The 23290-nt window shown below is 42.0% G+C and overlaps 1 protein-coding gene across 1 annotated transcript in view; it reads right to left on the minus strand.

Annotated features, from left to right (window-relative positions):
* Positions 1-3090, minus strand: part of ROR2 (receptor tyrosine kinase like orphan receptor 2) — a 152357-nt gene extending 149267 nt beyond the window's left edge. Inside the window, exon 1 of the mRNA XM_062018116.1 lies at positions 3017-3090. The gene's annotated coding sequence lies outside the window, so the exon portion shown is untranslated. The remainder of the gene's footprint in view (positions 1-3016) is intronic.
* Between the last annotated feature and the right edge of the window lie 20200 nt (positions 3091-23290).

Below are 23290 nucleotides of genomic sequence, written 5' to 3' on the forward strand. Positions count from 1 at the left end.
AAAATCTCATGCAACTGTAAAGATTCAAGCATTTTCAACTTTTTGCAGTTAGGCATTTAGAGGCATTCACAAGGAATCTGTACCAGTACTCATTTCTCCACTAACGTTATAGTCTTAAGAAATTAGGGGTTTGTCATTATAAAATTAGGTGAAAATTTACAAACTTGAGGGCTTTCAAAATCATAGCACTGCATCGTTATGTTTTTGTTGCCAGACATACAAGATATTCTGCGTACTATGCTAGCAAGGTGAGTGTTAATTTCAGGTCGATCAAGAGCTTCTTACTATTTAATGGTAAGGGGGCAAAAGTCGATAAGCCAAGGGCATCACCAGTTTCAAGAAACGACCATCCAACTTTCTGTTGCCTCTCCTTTGGTACTCTTGTAAAGCAAAAGGCTGAAACAACGTTTTTAAAATTAAGTGTTTAAATGAAGAGTAGGTCAGTGCAGACTCTGTTTGCCATTAAGCAAGTCTAATTAAACAGAAGAATACCACTTAACAACATCAGCGCGGAAGTATTTATTGCTGTGATTAAGAGCTCTCAATCATTGTGGTGTACCCTCAGCAAAGAAAATGGAGTCTCGAACTTCATGCGTCTCGTGGTACAGCGAGCCCACGCTTTCCACAGGTGGCTGCGATGAGCGTCACAAGCTCGTTTACTGAGCGGCGTTGAAAGAAATAACAACACTAATAAAAGGAAAATCTCCAAATCCTCTTTCAATGGTAGTTTGTGATTCTATACCGCCTCACCGAACCCGAAATGTCCCCTTATGCCGGCGCAGACAGCCGCGGCACTGCCCAGGAACGAGGAGCGCACACGAGGCCCGGCGCTCCGCCAAGCAGCCCAAGGCCCGGAGTGGGCAGCCGTGGAGGGGGCAGGGGCACTAGCGCCCGTGCTCGCGGGGTGCACCGGGGGCAGGGAAGGAAGGAAGGAAGAAAGGAAGGAAGGAAAGCAGTCTCACGACACCCTTGCCGCCTCTCTCCCACTGCGTCCGAAAAACCAGATCCAGCTGCTCAGGGGGGTTGGGGGGGAGGGGGGAAGGGAAGAAAGCGTCGGGGACGGGGACTGAAAGTCCCGCATCTCCTTTCACACCCCGCAGAGGCAGATGTCATCCTCCCCGAGGCTCTGAGAGTAGGCACTGTCTTCGCCTAGCTTCTCACCCCCCGGCCTCTATCCACCCGGCCGGGAGATCCCCGGAGCCCGGGACCCCGCAGGAGGGGCAGGGCGCGCAATTTGTTAGCGGGACCCCCTTCAAAGGGAGCAATAAAGGAACTAGGAAAAATAAACGCGACGGGAACTGACCCTAGATCCGCGAGCTGTTAGCGGCTCGCCTCCTGCGCTCCCCCCGGAAAACCCCCAGACCTCGGGCTTTCTGCTGACCCTCTGCCTTCACGGTAATGCAACAAATGGCAAGACCTCGGACCTCAGAGCTGAATAACAGGAAATATAGGCATCTGTCACCTCCCGGGGAGAGGTAAATGGATTAGCGAAAGCAACAAAGGCAAGAAAAGCCCTTTCAAACGTGCGATTGATTAACAAGTCCCCTCTAATCTGCACCATCGCCGTTTTTCCTTAAAGACATCATCGGTCTCCTCCTTTACTTCGGTGCAGTTCAGTGAAAGCCAGGCAAGGCGGGGGAGGCAGGGGCTGCCTGCCCGGCGCGCACAGCACGGGAAGGGTTACAAATCTGGCATGAAAGTGGTGCTGCCTGTCACCTCCTCCCTCGGTCCCCGGGCAAAGCGCCCCGGGAAGGGGCTGGTGAGCAAGGTTTATCTACTGTGGAGGGAGAGAGGGCAATTTTCCAGAGAATGGTTTCACGAAAGATCAAAGAGCCAAATCTGGGCAGCTCCTACCTCCCCGGTACATTTCTCGTCCCAGGGAAAACGAAAACTTTAAACCTGTCGTTTTTTCTGCTCTGAAAGCACGACGCATCTTAAGGGGAAGGAAAAATGGGGAGGGAAAAAAAAAAAAAAGGATGAAAAAGTTTTTTACAGGAACTGTAACTCCCCACACTCTCCCCCGGGTCCCTGTGCAGCTCGGTGCTCGCCTCGGAGATGCCACACAAAAGGGCAACTCCGCGGCGGCCGCACCGCAGCTGCCACGGTGCAAAGTCAGATGTTAATTAGGGCAGTTTATTCAATTCTAAAAACAATCGCGGAGATCGTCGAATCGAGTCTTAAGTGTTTCCTGAGTCCAAAGGCTCCTGCGTCTCCCAGAGTCGGCCAGGTACACAGAGGGAATGGGATCCTCTAAAGCTCAGCACACAGAAAGAGACCCCGCTGAGCTTCCATCAGCTGCAAGCACGGCGGCTGCTCCCTTGCCCACTCAACTTTAATCTACCCCTCCTCCGCCTTCCTCCTGGTTCCTGCTGAGATTCTGGCAACACTCAACGGCCCAAATAATAACACATTATTATAACCATTCCGAGGGGAGGGCTGGAGGGCGGGCGGAGTGAAGGAGGAGACTCCGCGCACTGCTATCCTCTCTCGCCAACAACAAAACCCCCAACTTTTCCTTTGTTTTCTCCTTCGTTCCCCCTCCCCCCGTAGTCGCCACCAACCAGCGTCGGAGCACCGAACTGGCCGAGGTGAGGCCCGAAGAGTCCTCCGCCCAAACGGGGCAGGGGTGCCAGGATGCTCTCGGCGAAAAAATCTTTTGGTGATCCTTCCCCTTCTCAGCTCAGCCATCGCTGCTGCTCTCGTCTACTGCCAACTCCCGCCCCCTCGTAAAATTAAAAAGAAAAAAAAAAACAACCCCACACAAAAAAGCCGCACAAAAAGCACGCAACATCAGGTTTTCATTTTGCTAAGAAAAAAAAAAAAAAAAAAAGACCAGCAAGAAAGAAGAAGAAAAAAAAAAGTAACCAACACCATCGACCGGCTGGGGATGCTGGCGGCCCCGCCGGTTCCAAACGGATAGGCTCCGCTCTAGAAACGCGCGCAACTTTCCCCGCCTGCGCTCTCCCCGAAAGCCAGCAGCGTCCCCCGTGCCCCAGGCGCGAGCGCCGGTCCTTACCTGCGGCGCGGAGGCGGAGGAGCGCGGCGGCAGCCAGCAGGGCCAGGAGCCGCCCGGCCGCCCGCCGCTCCGCCGCCCCGGGGTGCATTCTGCCGCCCGCCTGCCCGCCCGCCGCCGCGGCTGGCAGCCCGCGGGGAGCAGCGCACACGGCCCGAGAGCGATCGGCTGCTGCTGCCGAAGCTGCTGCCGAGGGGGTTCGGAGCTGCCGCAAACTTCTCCTCAGCACTGCCGCTGCGCTCCCGCTAACGGACTGTCCCTGACTGTGGGCGGAGGAAACCGCTCTCCTTTCCCCTCCTCCTCCTCCCCCAGCTTCCCAACGTCACCCCGGACAAACCCGACACATGGGAGGGGAGAGGCGCTGAGGGGTGGACGGGGCTGGGACGGTCCCTGCGCTGCTGCACCCTCTGCCGGGGGCAGCCCCCGCCTCCGCCGCAGGGGTCCCACACCCGACCTTCCCAGTCTTACGTGGGTGGGGAGGGTCCTCGACGACCCCCCAGGAACAGTAGTGCCAGGGCACCCACCGAAAGGTGAACCCTTCCAACAAGAAGCCTCAGGAGCCTCCACGCATCCTCGGAAAAATCCCTAGTGAAACCAAAAATACAGGGGCAGGGGACACATGGGCCAAACAGACCACTGCTGCTCTCCCCTGCCTCCTCCCTCCCAGCTCCACAGTCTACGCCTTATTTGCACCCACGCGGCATGAAATGATCGGAAACAGTTACTCCTGCCCCCAAAACTACCAGCACGCAGCCCCGCAGCGCGAACGCCTAAGAAGCAAGGACCACCACCACTGGAATATCCCTCTACGTCCTCTAGCGCTTGTCTCCTGTTAGACTGCCAGAACTAAATCTTACTTTCTGTCTTTATCAGGCAGAAAACTATTCCGCTCCCACTAAAGCTTCAAAATACTTTGAAGTTATTCACTGCTAGAAAGAAGGTCATTCCAAGTAGAATGTAAATACTATTTTAAAAATTATTTTTAGTTTCTGTTTGAGATTTTTTCAGCTCAAAGAACTCAATACTCTAAGATCTTAAGCACAGAACTGTGAGCAGGCAGCTGTTAACTACATCATCCCAGTTCTAAGAACATCTGAATATCTGCTGTGCTTTAAAAATTATAATTTAACTGCAAACTTAATCAGATGTCGTCTCTATAAATGCAGCCATCCTATTGTTTTAGACTTAATTTCTGATGACTTGATGCTGAATAGTGCTGAACACATACAAATCCCTGAAAGTTCTTTCCCAAATCAAGCTCCAAACACAAAATAGTTTCAGTGAAATTTAGTTTCAATTAAATTTACTTCTTGTTGTAAACAAAGGTAAACACTACAACACAGTCTTTCTCCCATTTTTGCTTTTGCGACCTGTTTCTTTCCTCTCAGCTCTCCAGTTCCATCTTGAAAATTCTTCTGGCACCTAAGGATGACAAAGGGAGGTCCTGATCCCTCTTTAGCAGGAGTGTAGGACTGACTGAATTAATTTTCTTGCCATCACAACACCACATTTTATAATCCCTTTCATAAACATATGAATCAATGTAAAATAGTAAGGTTCTTTTTTATAAGCTCCACTCTTTGGATGAAAGGCTGCTCCAGACCTTTCCTCTTTGATGCTTAGAAACCTACTTCTAATTTCTAGCCTATATATATTCACAACCAATTTATACTCCTTATCTCTTGCACCACTATTATCCTTTCACATAAATACCTTCCCACTTCCACTCTCCATGTTACAAAATGATCAAAGCCACACCTCGACCTTTATTTTGTTACAGTAAAAAAAGCCTAAATTTTACATTTTTTTCTGAAATTACCAGTTCTGCATTCCCTGACCACCATAATCCTTTTTCTGGCCACTTTACTTACTCTCCTCACTCCCCCATGTATTTTTGGTAGTCTGATTTACTCTTTCTGCAGACAAGTGACTCAAGCTTGGCATAGTGTTGAAGATGTTTTCTCTGCTAGAGCACTGCTACTTTTCTTTCTGTGCCGAAAAGACTGATCCATGGTGATAATTACAGTATCCTTCTAGTTATAGATGCTCTATGATGATCTACAAAACCTAGATCCTCCCCTTCTTTTCCATTTCCAGTGTATACCTAATAGCAGAGAACTGTATAAGAGTTCTACATGTCTGGCCTCACAAATCTCCACCACTACCACCGCTTTGTTTTGTTTTTTTTTAATGTCCAGTCATCAAGACGAGTTCTTTCTGTAAGATATCCTGCTCCATCTTTTACCAAGAATACCTCTTGGCTCTGCATCAGAAAAAAAAAAAAAAAAGACATTAGCTGCCCATGGGTAAGATATTTTTTGAATACATTAAACTAATATTAAATATCAGAGATCAATAGTGAAGAGCATCTCTCCACCTAAGAGTCTGCAATTCAAAAATTCTCATTTTCTTCTCTTGAGCCAACTGATCATCCACCTTAAATCTGTCAAGGAATACCCATAAGCTCCAACTTAACCCACAACCTCCCATACAGAGGGAAGGAAATATTCATACAATGTTCATCTCAAGTCCAATTGTATGAGATCTGGGATGCCCTTAGTTTTGAAAATCACTGAAAGGAAGCTAGTAAGGTCACTTGACAGAACATCTCTTTAGTAAATAAGTTTTATTCCATTAACTTTCATGATGTTTTTCTTTTCTTCCAAATTCCATTCCAGAGCTTTGTAAATTCCCAAGGCAAAACTAGTAGATCTGTGAGTATCAAGATGACTTTTTCTTAGTCTTCATGACTGTTATCTACAGAGCCTAACAAAGCCTCGATCTCTGGGGAAATGGATAAGATGACACAGCTACATGAGGTAGTACAGGAAGTGTATGCAGCACGATCCAAAGATAATAAAAAGACTATACTCTCACATCTGCTTCCTTCCAAAAGGATTCTTACCATTGACTGCAACTAGTCACTGTGTTTGTTACTTTACAGTTACATGATACCACACATTCTTCAGGAGAATACATGGGAGAGGTGGAAAAAAAAAGACAAAAAAAAGTGGAACTGGACCTGCAGTTGAATGTGGTCCTTCTCCTTTCCTCCATTTTTATTTCATTTCACAATTCTGGCAATATCTACTCTTTGATTGTGATGATAAACACACTTCTTAATAGGTGATTGCTGTGCAGTTGCTAAGCTGCAGCAGCAGCAGAAGGGAGTGAGAATGTGAAAACAACATCTCCACAGACACCAAGGTCAGTAGAGAAGGGGGGGGAGGAGGCACATAGACACTGGACATAGATTCTAATGTGACCATGGTGAGGCAGCTGTGCCCCTGCAGCCCACGGAGGCCACTGGGAAGCGGAGATCCACTCACAGCCCATGGAGGATCCCACACTGGAGTGAGTGGATGCCTGAAGGAGGCTGTGACTCCACTGGGAAGCCCACATTGGATCAAGTTCCTGGCAGGACCTGTGAGCTTGTGGTGAGACAGGAGCCCACGCCAGAGCAGATTTGCTGTCAAGATTTGTGATCCTGTGAGAGACTCAGGCTGGAGCAGTTGGTACCTGAAGGACTGTTCTCCTGGTGAGTAACCCATGTTGGGACAAGATGTGAGGAGCTGCCCCTGTGAGAAGCCCCATGCTGGAGCAGTTAATGAGGAACTGTAGCCCACGGGAAGGACTAAGTGTTGAAGAAGTTCTTGAAGAACTGTCTCCTGTGGGGAGGAAACCCACAGTGTAGCAGTGGGAAGTGTGAGGAGGCCTCCCCCTGAGAAAAAAGAGCAGCACAGTCCACCTGTAATGAACTGACCACAACCCACAACCCCCATCCCCTGCACTGATGGGTGGGAAGGAAAGAGTGTCCTGGGAAGAGGGAGGGATGGGAAGAGGTGTTTTAAGGTTAAGTTTTATTTCTTATCTCCCTGTTCTGATTGTTCATTAATAAAGCAAAACTTTTTCTCCCCAAGTTGAGTCCATTTTGCTCAGGACACTAATTGCTGAGTGATCTCCCTGTCCTTATCTTGGCACACAAACCTCTTGTTATATTTTTCTCTCCCCTGTGCAGTTTAAGAGGTTGTGTAACACTATGACTTGGTGGGCGTCTGGCACCCAACCAAGGCTAAATCACTACAGTCATGAGACTAGTGGTCTAATGTAGAGTAATAGATGAACTAAGCTCCAAGAAGTGTGCCCAAGAAACTAAAGCAGAGACAGTGCTGTGACTCTGATGTAAAAGTTTAATTGGTTAAAGCCTGTAGCAGTTACCTGCCTAAAATCTTACAAACTCTGAGTCTATGTTCCACTGGAGGTTATGATTGTTCAGCTGTGTTTCTTACCTTCCAAATACACGAGAGGAATAAACTTGCTTGCATAAATTAGTCCATGTTTTGTATAAATCTCTCAAGAAATAATATTTTGCTTTTTTTTTCCTCTGATGTTTTCAAAAAAAATCTCACAGAATATCTAGCCTAGAGAAGTGAAGGCTGAGAGATGTGGTCATTTTCTGCAGCTATAGTGAGGTGGGTGTTGATCTCTTCTCTCTAGTCATGAATGATAGGACCTGAGGAAACGAATTCAAGTTGTGCCAGGGAAGGTTTAGGTTGGACATTAGGAAAAACTTTTCCATTGAGAGAGTTTTTCAGCATTGGAACAGGCTGCCCAGGGAGGTAGTGGAGTCATCATTCTGAAGATATTTAAAAGATGCATAGAGGAGTTTCTGAGGAATATGTTTTACTTTAGTGATGGGCCTGGCAGTGTGAAGTTAGTGGTTTGACTTTATGACCTTAAAGGTCTTTTCCAAGCATAATGATTCTTATTTTATAACTAGGATATGGTTCCAAATATTTTTTGCATTTGGGAATAAATTAATATTTGATTGAAGCTTCAGTTGTGAATTATTGTTCTGGCTTAGCAGGAGAAACTGGTTATATTATGAAGGCTAAACTACTAGACCAATTTAGCTATTAAGAATTCAAGTGCCTTTCACAGCCACAAATTATTTTGCCACTGACTACAGAAACTGCCATTTCATATTTCACATTTGCAGGGAGGATCATTTGGCAGAATTGAGATGAAGTAACTGCAGCAAAGAACTGCAGTACAAATTCTTGCTCTGCACTGTAGAAAAATACGTACAGCAGGCAAAGAAGCATGGGCAACTGCACAGATCTTCTGAGTTTGTTCACTCATGTGAGCCATTGGAGTGCTTACTTGCATTCTGCAGCATATGGTCCCAAACTGTTTTGACCCTATATGACAAGGAAAAAGCTGTGCATGTATTTGTTTGCATGACCATATGGTACATGCCTGATAGCAGTAGTCGAGAGCAGCGGGCAAAGCTGCAAGTCAGCCTGTGAACTTACTTGGAAATCCCTCACAGAATTTGGATAGATTCCCTTTGTCATATGTGTCTGCTTTCACAATAAATATAACAAAAGTAACTACAGAAAATGTAAGATCCGATGTGGTTCAAACTTCAAGGTCTTAGTTTTCCTATAACTAAGTTTTAATTGACAATACTATCATTGTTCAAAAAATTAATTCCACACCTGGTCTTTCTACTCCTATGATGAAAGCAACACAGAAAACATCATTGCATGTGTTACCCACGTGCTTCACTTTGCAGGATCATCTCTTGGGCTTCTTTCTGCAGTGGTAAAATACATCTCACAGAATTCCGCTCTTGGTCAAAACTGAAAAGGAGATTTTGGCATCCAAAATAGGATTCAGACAGGTTTCAGACATCCAAGTTTGAATTTCTAATCCCCAAATACACCTCTTTAATCTCGAACACCTCATTAGCTGTCTCCTGTTTGGTGTAAACATTCCTTGCACATACAGGTATTTCTACATTGCCAGAGCTGCCACAGCCATTGCAACCAAATGCCCAGTTCCACAGAGGTCCACAAACTCCCCTGGCATAATGCTTGAGGCGCTTGACAACCCATGTCTGATTCTGACCACTCAAACAGATTTAGTTGCTGTCTTATGACAAGCACAGCTTGAAAGGAAACTGTGGTGATAGTACTCAGTGTTGCACATTGGTCCAGCAAACACCAGTTGAACATATAAAGAGCTGGGCTCTTGACCTTTCCCAACATTTACGTCCTCAGGGAGTGGCCTGGCCACAGTGCACTAAGCAGAAGAGTGGGACATGTTCTACCCCTCTTACTGAGGCTGTGCCGTTACCTGTAAACAAACATGAGAGTCTTGGGAGGTAACTGAGAAGGCACATGGGAAAGCCCAGCTGTGTGTCCTGGGTACTGAGCAAGCTGTAGGCAGTCTATGAGGCTGATCATGCTGATCAGATAGTGTATCACTGAATAAAACCAAAAATAGTTGTAGACCAGCCTCTCAGAGAACTGCGTGTTCACAGTCTAACTGCGCAGTGCTGATTTTTTTTTTTTAAATGAAACTTGTGACTGTTGAAATAAAAAACAAATTAAAAATACTCATCAGAAACATTTTCCTCTACTGGAAGCAAAATAGCATCTGGTTTTCATCTACACTTTCAGATCATTAGGCTTTAAATAGACATGACATTTACATACATATATGTATATTCAAACTGCCACAACAAATATTTTGAAAGAAATATTTTACCTCTAGAAGGTAAAGCCCATTTCTAAATGGCTTCAGGAGTCATCTCCCTTCTCACTTTTGTTTCCAGCCCTACACATGCATACGTATCAAGCAGTATCACCGCAGAACTCGGACCACCACAGAATAAATAATTCTGACAAGTATTCACATCCTCAACACTCTTTTAAATAAAGATGACCATCAAGGGTATTTCTCCTGTCTAGAGTCACAGGAAATAATAAAAACAGCTTTTCATGTATTTCCTAAGTTAGGAAAACACTCAAAAAAAGAGCTGATTCCCCTAACTTATAAAGTCATACTCTCCCAATGGTCTGAACAACATACAGCATCTTCAGACTGATGACTTCTCAATCCTCTCAGTCTTAAACACTGAAATGGAGAGAAAGCTGCATCCCTCTTCTCCATCCGTTATTCCTGCACATAAAATAATTAGGGAAATACTTACTGAAAGCAGAATCTCAACAGAATTTAGGTTTCTATTATATAAACTACATCAGAATATGAACGTCTAAATTAATTTAGTTTAGAGCTAAACTAATCCTTGAATTTGTTATTATACTAAAGTACAATCTTGGCATTTAGTCTCTCTCACATACTCCAAAAAATAAAACCAATGTTCTTTTTGCATGCAATTTTTTTTATCATGTGTTGTTAGTTGTACTGAAGTGCTTATGTGTATTTATGTGAGCCATCACCATGGCACTAGAACACTATGGTTTTGGAAATAACAATGACCAATTAAAATTTTAACTATGTAACTTATGTAAACTCCAAAACAAGTTCTGTCTGTCAAGCTGGCACATCAACATTCAAATATTTGATGGGTTTCAAAGTGGAAAAAAAAAAAAGGTGTCTATATGCCCTTAACACGCTAAGTTACTTAATAAGTTTATATAGAACTATAAATCCGTTGCCCAGGCTCTCAGTATTAGGATCTATGTTAAGTACTGCAGTTTTACAAGGCAACACTAAAACAACAACATTCTCCTAGTGCAGCAGACATAGAAATGCCAGTGGATGTGGTCACCAGGGAATGGTATGCTATGAAGAATAAAATTACAGTTCAGTTTCAACATGCATCAGATCTTTGCAAATCACTTCAAAACAGTATTGTTTTATTTTGAAAGATCATCGTCTAGACATGAGGTGTCAGAAGAAACACCGAACTGAACCAAAAGTTTAAAAGGCAGCACTCAACTGCTACTGACTACAGAGAATTCTCTTTTGAGAACCAGATGTACATGCCAGTGTCTGAAGAACACTTATGAGGGAAATTGGAAGAGGGGAAAAAAGAAAAGGTGAGGAATTTTTTGTGTATGATAATAGATTTTTGCTTTGGACTGGAGTTTTGTGGGGTTATGGTCTTGGTGGTGCTTTTTAAAGCCAACCTTAGCTAGAGAACAAGTAATCTTCAATATTGGCACATGAGGATTCAAGGCCACAAACAGGAATCAGAAATTGTATGCTCTGTTCCCAAGAGCATTTCAAAGCAGTCTGGATGGGAGGCATCTCATTATAAGCTTGGAAAAAGTGCCTGAAAGAATGCCTTGGATTTAGGAGGGAAAAAAGCAAAATCCTAAAATCCAAACACAAAGTTGAGAAAGAAGTAAAAACTGGTAGAAAACTAGAAGCAGTCAGCACAAGCTATTATTTCTTATGTCACAGACAAAGTTTCTTGCAACTCCTCTGCCTTGCTGCCCCTAAGTTCAGGGGTAGATATGGTGGACACACATAAAAGATGAAGAGCAACCATAGGAACACTTCAAAGATCACACAGAAACAATAGTGGGAACACCAATACAGCTAAAATCCATGCTATGTGTCTGTGTTCCGTGGCACAGAGAAAGTGACCACTGTTGGGTCTCAGCATATCTTCCCAGTGTTTTGCCTTTGGTCTAGAACACCAAGGAAGACAGTGTGCCACACTTTTCCCTTCTTTCATCCACAGTCTGAACTTTAAGACTTATGAAAGCTCAGGCTATCGAATATTAAAATGTTAGGGATAGTGAAAGTGAACAATTTATTCTACAGCATTCACAGAGCATTATGCTTAAAGAATGGGAAACTGCGGGAGTGACATGGACCTGATTAGGTGTATGAGAATGAATAAAACTGCCTAACACACACACACACAAAACTAGTCAATAGTATAGACAGAAACTTCAACTGAAGTACAGCAAAGAAAGGTGTGATTACATTGGATTCTACTTCTGAAACATTCCAAAGTCTGCATAAAACCTTTTCTCCCCAGAGAGATTTATAAAGCCAGCTGAAAAGAAAGAATGAGGTTCCCAGTTCCCATATTGATCCTTGAGGTTCTTCTTCTATTAAAAGTAGCTTAGCGCTAATAAGTAAAATTACTTCAAAATACTTTTTTCTTATATACAAGGTTTCATTGTGTCTGAATTGTCTAGCAAATTAGTTTGATCTTGCAGTGCTGATATTATATAGTATTTTTTCCTTCTTTGTTTCACTATCTCTTTGTCTTATAAATACATACTTTATAAAAATTAGAAAAGTTAGACACTTCCATTTCAATTAAAGATACTCTCTACCTCTCATCATTCCCTTTACTGGAACAATCCAAACAGTTAATTGCTACACAACTACAAAAAAATGAGTCTATGTTTTTTTTTGTCGCACTTTTAGAACTTTTGTCTTCATTAGAGTGGATTTTTAAATGTCTAGTTATTTAATCTCTTTTGTGCAGTTATGATCTTTAAATTCAACATGTATAAAAACCTCATCTAAATATATTTTGCCCTTCAAGATCTTATCATCGTCCCTCTTACATTCTACGCCTTTCATTCACAAACGAGACGCAAATAGATTGGAGACTAACAATAATTAGAAAGATGATTCATGTTTTGTCTTAGGTTTAAATTGCAAGCTCAGTCTGATCTGCCAAGGCAGATAAGTATTCAACTCAGCCTAGGGGCAGATTAGGTAACTATCCTGAGTGACAAGGACTTATCTCCATACACAACACAGAAAAGGGACGGAAGGCAAGCACACTGTTTCACCTTTCATTAGAGAACCTAAGTTTTGTACCAAGTCAGCTACTTCGCTGGCACTACATCATCTTCAGGAATTGTCTGAGAATATATATACTTACTGATTTGAGTTTCATTTATGCAACTGAACTTCTGTCTAATCTGAGGCTCTGCTTACAGGGATCAGTACCCTCTGGCATCAGTCAGCATTACCCACTGAGAGTAAACAGCCGAGTGTGGATTATCAGATCAGTCACTACTGTTGTCCCCCAGCAGCTGTAATCTGACCAAGATAAAACGTGAGAGAAAACTTAGTTTGGTTTCTATTCTGTTCAGAAATTGCTGAACCAGAGGTTTTGAAGGAGGTTTATCTCACTTGCATAACATCAGCTGCTGTGCTACACAAGTATCTACCTGCTTTTTGTGAAAGCCTCTTAAATGAACACTTCTTGATACCTTTCTTTCCCAACCAACCATAGCAGCAGCAGCCATCAACTTCTTACAACAAATCTCTAATTAAATTAAACAGCACAATTAAATTAGACTCAGATGCTCTGAGCTATTGCACAGACTTGATGATATCTGAGAAACCAGTGTCATTTTTGTGGAGAAGAGTTCATCTAAAAAGCCCCAGCATGTGCCAGTTGCTGCCTTGTGCAACAGCTAACATTGTGCAATGCTGGCCCGGCAAAACTTGTCCCCGAGCACAACTGTCCTCTGTCAGGTTCTCAGCAACTACTGAGCAGCATGAAAATCAATCCAGCTATGAAAAATAGGAAGTGGAGAAATGGCACAGCTCATTTCCAACTCTGAGCTCAAGCACCTTGAGAATATCAAGGATAAATGGGGAAGTCTGAACAGCACTTTTTCTCTTGCCTGTAAGTTGTGGATAATAAGGAGAGCAAATACAAGGGAGGAGAATATTTTTTTCTATCTCTATGTTGGTTCTGAAGTACTCAGTGTTTAATAGCAGTTAAGTCAGACAACAAAACAGAAAAGCTGTTCTTCAGTCTGTAACATTAAACAACGGTGGTCTAGACTTTGCCTTTCCACACTTACAATATTTTTAACTCATCAGGAAGTAGGAAAAGACAGCATAGATAATTGTACTTTTGAGAGGGCAGCAGATCAATCAGAAGACATTGTTATATTGTGACTTACAGTGTATGGGGCTGCTTGCACTGAAACGAACAAGAACAGAGTAAACTGCTTCTGAGCCACACACTGCGTTACAAACAAACAAAAAAAATCACGCCTAAATAAATACATCTGGGTGGAAATAAACACTTTCTCCACTTTAAAATGGGAGGAAAAAAATGGATTTTTTTTTTTTCTGCAGAACTGTTGGCAGAGGGGTCCACTGTGAAACCACCACGATGCTAACATCCTTGAGGAAGTTTCTTTGTGAACAAGAGCTTGAGTTCCTTGAACAGGGAGACTGGATATTATGTACATGTATATTTTATTAATGGTGTACTACAGACATGGTTTTATACTGATGTGTGTACATTATTGAAATAACCTTACACAATCTTCTAATGCAACAAACCACCAGTATCCCAACCCCAGATTTTTTTGTTTAAATTCTATGGAAAAATTGCCATTAAAGTACAAGCAGATGACAAAACTAGCAGTGCTATAAGGAGAAGATAACACAGAGTTCTGCATATGTTCACTCTACTTTCAGTTTCTGTTTCCGTTAATATTCTCAGGCAATAAAATTCCAATAAAAATTTAGCCAAAATACAAATGTATTCCTCATAAGCAAGATGACTGAGTCAATGATAATGCTTCTCCTGGAATATTTTTTTTGTTGTTTACTTTTAGTTTACACTTTCAATACTTTAAATAGCAGAAAAGCAGCAACTGTTACTAGGAATTCCAGGCCAAAAACTAACAAAAAAAATCTTGTCTTTGGTAGTGATGGAGCACTGTGAGGTTTAAGACCTTAAAGTTAGCCTTCCTGTTACCTACAATAAACTCCATGGGGTTCATTTAGTTTATTTAGCACTATATGAGATTGCTGGCTGCATGACAGAGCCCAGACGGTGGTGATCAATGGCACAGAGTCGAGTTGGAGACCTGTAGCGTTCCACGGGGATCAGTTCTGGAGCCAGTCTTGTTCAGCATCTTCATCAATGACCTGGTTGAGGGGACAGAGTGTACCCACAGCAAGTTGGCTGATGACACCAAGCTGGGAGGACTGGTTGATTCCCCAGAAGGCTGTGCTGCCATTCAGCAGCATCTTGACTGACTGGAGAGTTGGGCAGAGAGGAACCTCCTGAGCTTCAACAAGGACAAGTGCAGAGTCCTGCATCTGGGAACAACCCCACGCACCAGTACAGGCTGGGGGTTGAACAGCTGGAGAGCAGCTCTGCAGAGAGAGACCTGAGAGTTCTGATTGATAATAAACTGAACATGAGCCAGTAATGTGGCCTTGTGCCCAAGATGGCCAATGGCATCCTGGATGCATCAAGAGGAGTGTGGCCAGCAGGTCAAGGGAGGTTCTTCTTCCTCTCTACTCTGCCCTGGTGAGGCCTCATCTGGAGTCCTGTGTCCAGTTCTGGGTTCCCCAGCTCAAGAGGGACAGGGAAGTGCTGGAGAGAGTCCAGTGCAGGGCCATCAAGATGATCAGGGGAATGGAACATCTTCCTTGTGAGGAAAGGCTGCAGGAACTGGGGCTGTTTAGTCTACAAAAGAGGAGACTGAGGGCAGATCTTATTAACATTTATAAATATCTAAACGGTGGGTGTCAGAAGGTTGGGACATCTCTTCTTTCTATAGTAGCTAGCAACAGGACAAGTGGTAATGGGATGAAGCTGGAACACAAAGTTCCACTTAAACATAAGAAAAAACTATTTCACTGTGAGGGTGACGGAGCAGTGGAACAGACTGCCCAGAGGGGTTGTGGAGTCTCCTTCCTGAGAAGGAAGCCATAGCTTTTTCAACTTTCATTCATAGACTCACAGGATCATAAAATGGTAGAGTAAAAGAGTTTTTCATTACATTTAAATGGAACTTTTTGTGTTCCAGCTTCATCCCATTACCCCTTGTCCTGTTGCTCTACAACAGAAAGATGTCCCAACCTCTTGACATTCATCATTTAGATATTTGTAAATATTAATATGATCCCCCCTCAGTCTCCTCTTTTGTAGACTAAACAGCCCCAGTTCCCGCAGTCTTTCTTCTTATGAAAGATGTTCCATACCCCTGATCATCTTGTTGGCACTGTGCTGGACTCTCTCCAGCACTTCCCTGTCCCTCTTGAGCTGAGGAATCATAGAGGAGTTCAGAACTGGACACAGTATCCCAGATGAGGTCTCACCAGGGCAGAGGAGAGGGGGAGAAGAACCTCCCTTGACCTGCTGGCCACACTCTTCTTGATGCATCCCAGGATGCCATTGGCCTTCTTGGCCATGAGGGCACATTGCTGGCTCATGTTCAGTTTATTATCAATCAGAACTCCCAGGTCTCTCTCTGCAGAGCTGCTCTTCAGCAGGTCAATCCCCAGCCTGTGCTGGTGCATGGGGTTGTTCCTTTCCAGGTGCAGGACTCTGCACTTGTCCTTGTTGAAGCTCAGGAGGTTCCTCTCTGCCCAACTCTCAAGCCGGTTGAGATCCCACTGAATGGCAGCACAGCCTTCTGGGGAATCAGCCAGTCCTCCCAGTTTGGTGTCATCAGGGAACTTGCTGAGGTTACACTCTGTCCCCTCATCCAGGTCATTGATGAAGATGTTGAACAAGACTGGCCCCAGAAGCCATCCCTGTGGAACTCCACTGGCCACAGGCCTCCAACTCGACTCTGTGCCATTGATCACCACCCTCTGGGCTCTGTCGTTCACCCAGCTCTCGATCCACCTCTCCATCGAGTCATCCAATCTACACTATCTGAGCTTTCTGATGAGGATGTAATGGGAGACGGTGTAAAAAGCCTTGCTGAAGTCAAGGTAGATGACATTTGCATTAGTGGAAGTCACATACATGCATCAGTGGCAGGATAAACTCTAAAATAATCCATTTAAATATAAAAAAGCAGATCTAAAGACAGATTTCTATCAGTGCATTTTGTATGACTATGCAAGAATTTTAATTTGATCCACACTCAGCAGGAGTGCCTGTTATTCAAACCATGTGGCATCCCCTTGGTACGCAGAGTATAATACTGCCGCTGTCAGCATTTGCTTTAAAATCTGATGAAATATATTACAAAGAAGATTTGAACAATCATAACTAAAATTTGTTGAGGAGACTTGAAACAAAAGATTGAATGAAGTTGAAAAGTTATGGAAACAATAAAATCTGAAATGTTTTAAAAAGATACTCAGTATCCACATCGGAACTATTCTACAACCTTCTTCACAAATTTTAATCCGACATGTCTAACAAAAGTAATAACACTAAGTTTTATATAAACAAAAACATGCATACCTTCCAACAAAGGGATTAAGCTTTACATTTAAACTTTTCCAGGACTACAATACATAGGAAAAATTGTTGCAATCTGATGGCATTGATCTTTGAGATAAAAAAAGCACAGCCAATTAGGAAAATTCCCAATACACATCTGTTGATCTTTCACTATTTTCCCTTCTAAAGAGTATATTTTACATTAACATTTATACTATGTAATTCTACTGGTTTTACTCCATCTAGCTTTATTTGTTCTTATTAAACCTTAGGAGACGGTCTTCTGATGGAAATACATACACTGATAACCATAACCTTCAAAACCTGACGTGTTTAAACTTAAAGCTTTACTGTCAATGTGGCTATAATTTGGTATTTACACAGGTCTGTCAGAAGTTATGGAGTTCAGACAAAATAGTTGTTTCCCAAAGACCTCTAAAGCTTTAATTATGTGGCACACAGGCGGAAGACACAAGAGCTGAAAATAAAGATCTATGTCACAATAAATACTTTTGTACTACACAACTTACTGGTTCAGAGGTTTTCAAAATCTCATGGAAACGTTAACATATGCCAACCAAAGTGAAAGAAGCTGTGTTAACAACTGTTTAGAGGTGAAGAAACTAAAACCATGAGGAGATTGACCAAAATTTTATAGAAATTGTGTCAGCATGGGAAATAAAAGCTGTACCTGAGATCACGATATGGAAATTCATACCACTGACTTTCAGGTCTTCATGTAAAAATCCTTCCATTCTAATCGAGCAGTGAAGTCTTCTCTGAAAAATTTTGCTTGCATTACTTCTAACATTTTGAGAGCCAAAAAGTGATGTGGAAGCCTAAGAGCAAACCTTAGTATTTAACATAGTTTCCAAACACAGAAGAAGGAGGTTTCAGACAATAAGATGTGTTTTGCATTGCTTACAGTGACAGTGACATATAGAAATAAGATGAGCACTACACAATCTGAGTGTTAAAGCTGTCTGGTGTTGAGTCCTTTGCATGTTTAAGACCAAGATGTTCAACAGAAAGTATGCTCAATTGTTCTGCTGGAAAAAGAAAAACATATCTGAATTGTGTCTTTGAGACTTTATTAGACTGACTGACATGCCCTTACTTATTTCTTCTTCTATCTTCAGCATAGCCACTTGTACTTGTCCAGTCTGTGGACAAGTGTATGGAGAGGTACACAAAAGAAATATATCAAAATAGAAAACCCAAATATCTTCCTCTGTTTTAACTAGTACACATTTTCTTTCGATTCAGAGCCCTCAAGAAGCTAGGGTGCTGATGGTGGAAGTTGCTCTTTAGTTTTGTTTAAATCACAAGGACTGGGAAGAAACTACAGCTGAAGCCATAGTTTGGATATAAATAATGACTCAGACAACTGTTTTTTATTTTCATTTTTGTTTTCACTGACTGAGAATGTAAATGGAACTTTAGTGCTATTGTACTTTGTTCTCTCTCTCTGTGAAAATGTGTTATGCATTAAATTGCATGGATAAACTAGAACAGCTCCAAATATCGCCCTTCAGGTTTTGTGTAACACAAGAGCCAAGGAAAGATAGAGAATGTGTTTTTATGACCAACAGATGGTGTAGCTGGTATCATAGATGATTTTATGTCAAGGGGTCATAGGTTCACCCTCCATCTGGAACCTTCTCAGATCTGCTGTGTAGCTAAATGATTAAAGAAGATATTGGGTCAAAAACACAACTACCTGCCTGAGGGTAAAAGTATTGTTTTCTTGATCTAGCTGTTATACCACAGTTGCCTCCCATATTACAGTTCTGAAGTCAACCAACACAGCAGTTAATACTAACAGGATTCAACATAATATTCAACAGCAACTTGCTCATAGCCTTCAAGATTCAAGAGTAACTTTTGATTAATCTCATAAGTCTAGTTTTGCTTATTTGAGTGAAAAGCTATTCTAACCCATATTAATAAATAGTTGCAACAGGCCAAAACCCAAGGAAAAGGAAACAAGTAACCTGGGTAGACCCTTAAAAGTTCAGTCAGACAAGACAGCTTAAAGTCTCCCAATCACAATTAGACACATTGGTGTTCCAACGGTAAAAAAGTAACATTAATATCCAAAACAATTGGTCTTTGATCCAGGTTCTGGATTAGGATCAGAACGGCAACACAAATGCTCTGATCCTACAGCTTTTAGGGTTATAAATGGCTTACCTTGCTAAAAAGGGTGTACAGGCAGATCAAAACCAGTAATTTATAGACACCACGAGGTGACCAGTTTCCCTTATTGGGGGAGTATTAGCAGTAACAAATGCATGAAGTCAGTGGAATCATAACTTCAATGGAAATAAATACTCTCAAGAGGTAGGGATTCTCCATACTCTTACTGTTATTATTGTTATTACATGATGCATCAAACTTAACTGGGAGGTATCCCAGTTAAAGTGCTCTCTGAAGTACTGATGCCAGAGAGCTTATCTAGCTAAACAGTGAAAACAAGTAGAATGTTTCTGTAGAAAAAGGTTACCATGTAAGTTACCACAGTTTTATGCAGTTTTATGCCACAAGGCATCCTGTTACTCTTCGCAGTCTCTGGGTAGCAGTAGTCCTATGGCAGACAGAAACAGGGGTGCAGGACAATGACACAGGTTTGAGCCAAATGCTTTCCACTTCTGCATTTCTCATGCTTGTATGTTACAGACAACACTGTCAAGCTCTTTCAAAATTCTCCCTCAAGGATTCTCCCATATTAATGAAAACCCTGGTATTTGTACTTAAAATAAACTTTAGCACAAATTAAAGGCTACATAGATTGGCTTGTCTTCAAAATTGAAACACAAACCCTGTAATTCTAAGTGAACATGAATGTGAAGAAAACAACATGTGATCTCATTGCTAACTTTAAAAGTTTTTCTTTCCCTGTATGACTGAACTGACAGCCTGTCAAGTCTGCAAACACTTGCTTAAGATTTCCGTGACAAACCTACATACCTGAGGCTCAGCTTCAAAAATTAAAGTTTCAGCTGGTGATAACATACAAGATTATGTGCTTCCCTAAGTAAAATGTACTTCCACATCTGCCATCAGAAAACAGTGACTCCATTAACAGCAGGTGAAGTTTTAACTGCACTTTCTTCAAGCGTAGGGGGTCATTCGTATTCTAAATGTTTACTGGTATACAAAAAACATGAGAAACAAGTGAGGGAAAATGAAGACACATTTTCTCTCTTACATGCACAAATCCCCTAAATTTCTATTTTAATTACCAGAAGCAGTGAAATATTTTCCTTTAACAAAGGAAACATTCTGTCTGTTCCAGAGCACTTTTTCTAATCAAAGTAATAACATGTATTTCCATTCATCTCTGAATTGAGACATTTCAAGTGGATGCAGGATTTATGAAAATGAGTAACTGCAACTGACCACACCAAAATATTTCTGCCAGCTGCAGAGCACATTGCTTTGCTATTTGTGTGCCTCTAACTGGGAAAAAACATCATCAACATAATTTTCAGCAGGCAAGAAAACAAGTTTGTTAATTTAACTACTTCTATGTGAATTTATGTAGGCCTGTCTTCATGGGTCTATCATATCCCATTACTGCACAGGAACATCCCACAGTTTTACACCGTTCTCGGAAAAACGTCTATACTGAAAACACTTCACAAAAACAAATAGGCAGAGAATAAATAGGCAAGAAACAAGGTCATACATCCTAAGCCTGTTGTGAAAGTGTGATGCTTCTATGCTCTCTGAGAAGCCTAGCTTATTCTTGCATGAACTTCAGGAATTAATTCATAGTGGCAAGGCAGAGGAAAATTTCACAGGAAAAGTGACAATGACACAATAGGATCCACATCTGGATCTTCCAAGAAAACCTGAAAATTAAGCCCTTTTTACCTCTAGGTTCTTTGGGTAAACTGATGAGCACCTAAATTTATCCATTGGTCTAGAAGTTGTTGCAGCATCACCTGTAACACAGATGTTTCTAACTTTGCCATTAATGCCTGTCAAAAGCAATAGCATGATGTCTGAGGAGGGCACAGGATTAACCAATAGCCTTTTGGGCTATGTTCTACTGAAGAGACATACAGTAGCTAGAACAGCCTGCTTCCACAGTTAGATGCTCTTCTTCCACTTGTCTCCTCATCAATACCACTTTAAGGGACAATAAACAAACACACAAACCTGCCTACTAGTAGCTTAAGACTCTTCTGTGAGTACTCCTGTTTTCTGGAAATAAAGGGCTGTGTCAGTCTCTTCGGTTCCCAAATAAGATACTCAAAAGTTGAATAGATTTGGCATTGTGCAAGTTTCATGCTGCCCATCAACAGTTTCACAGTAAACTACCCTAAAGGTATACATTGCTGCTGTTTTTCCATCCGTGACAAGAACTCCTTCACTCATGAGTTCTACACCTTTCTTCTGTACTGCTGCTGCATAGACCATCTCTGTGGCCAATGCAGCATACAGATGCTTAACTTTTCAACTTAAGGGCCGGAGTAGCCAAAACTTGTTCAAACCTTGCCACCATTTCTTAGCTCTGCTCAGAAGTTTTAAGAGGTTGGGTTTTTTTTTCATCTATCTGTTTACAATTCCTTCCTTAGCCCAGCATGTATTTATAGAAAGATGTACAGAGACATAATAAATTCCCTTTGTTATTGTATATCAAATTCTTCCCCGAAGCACCAAAGGGTATGTAAAACTTCATCCACTTGCTTGTTTCTATGATTTTGCACTTGTATGTAATTTTGCTGCAGGGTTCACCACTGTCACTTTTATTTGCTTGCAAACAAAAACAGTTTCTGATACACAACAATTTCCAGTGCTCAGAACCAAGCTCACCATTTTCCAACACGTATTGTTACTCCTTTAACTTGGGTGGAACAACACAGGTGAGCAATGATTCTGGTAGCAATTAAGTTCTGTAACCTAGTCTCATTACTAATGATAGCTGGGATCCTGCTGTCTTATCTTCTCCACTGCAGCACTTTGTATTCCTATAGCTTGTTACTCTTAACCAGCACTTAATCACAGAATCATGGAATGGTTTAGACTGGAAGAAATCTTAAAGATCATCTGGTTCCAAACCCCCTGCCATGGGCAGGAACATCTTCCACTAGGCATGGCTGCTCAAAGCCCCATCCAACCTTGCCTTGAACATTGCCAGGAATGGGAAAAACCTCTTGAGACAACCTGTTCCTGTGCCTCACCATCCTTGTCCATTTTCCCTTGTCCTGTCACTACTTACCCTTGTAAGAAGTCCCTGTCTGGTTTCCTTGCAGACTTCCTTTAGGTCCTGGCAGGATGTGTCCCTGCAGCCTGCCCTTCTCCATGCTGAACTTCGCTATTCTGCTGCCTTCACTTTGTAACATTCAAAAAATGTTTCCATTTTTTACTTGTAATGCCAGCATGTCTGACACTGCAGCTGTGATATCTTATTTGCACTTAATTCCATGGTTTCAAACAGTAAAAACTTACTAAAATGGCAAAACTGGCCTTCTGTACAGAGGTGATCACTGACAAGAGTTATTATGTATTTCTACACACTCCTACTTATGCTCATACCTCAAGTACATGTGCATTGTGAATTGAACAGCATTCCTCAGCTCTATGCAGCAAAAACAGATAGGCACCAGAACTAGATTGAAACCAAGTCATGTTTTCAATGGAATCCTCCCCTAATAAATCCAATTCATTTTATCATTATATTAAACTCCCAATATCATGCAAATCCCTTGCCTCCTGTCGGTCAGACAACAGCAACTTGCCTCCACATTTAGGAAATGTGGACATAATCACTAAAACAATGTCTTCTGTGTACCAAACGTTCACCACTTAAGTAATTTTCAAGGAATTAACAATGGGTTTTTTTGGTGGCTATCCTGGAAAACAGGGAAAAAAAGCAGGAAGATGACTAGAAAACAGAGGTAGAGAAAATAGTAAAAGCTTCAAGAAACAAAAGTTCTGATCTTTTAAAATCCTTAAATATTTTAAAATTCTTAAGACAGCACTTTAGGAATAGTCAATTAAAGTACTTAAAATTATTACTGAAGTTTGAAAACCAACACATTTCAGTAAAACAATCTGCATACAGTAATGCCTATGGCTTAACTTCTTCCATGTAGTTCTTTTATTCATGAAGAAGACAGGAATATTATTATTGCAAATGCTGACTTCTGTTTGCTGGTAACTCTATGTGTGCACATGGACCATGGAAATCTACAGATGGATCAAACTTGGATCTACAGTCTTTTACCAATAAACTGTTCCATCTGAACAGTTGTAATTAAGAATTCAGCTACTAAAGTATTCCATGATACCAAGTACTTTAAAGACCACTT

Source organism: Colius striatus, chromosome Z, assembly GCF_028858725.1.
Source record: "Colius striatus isolate bColStr4 chromosome Z, bColStr4.1.hap1, whole genome shotgun sequence".
Lineage (NCBI taxonomy): Eukaryota > Metazoa > Chordata > Aves > Coliiformes > Coliidae > Colius > Colius striatus.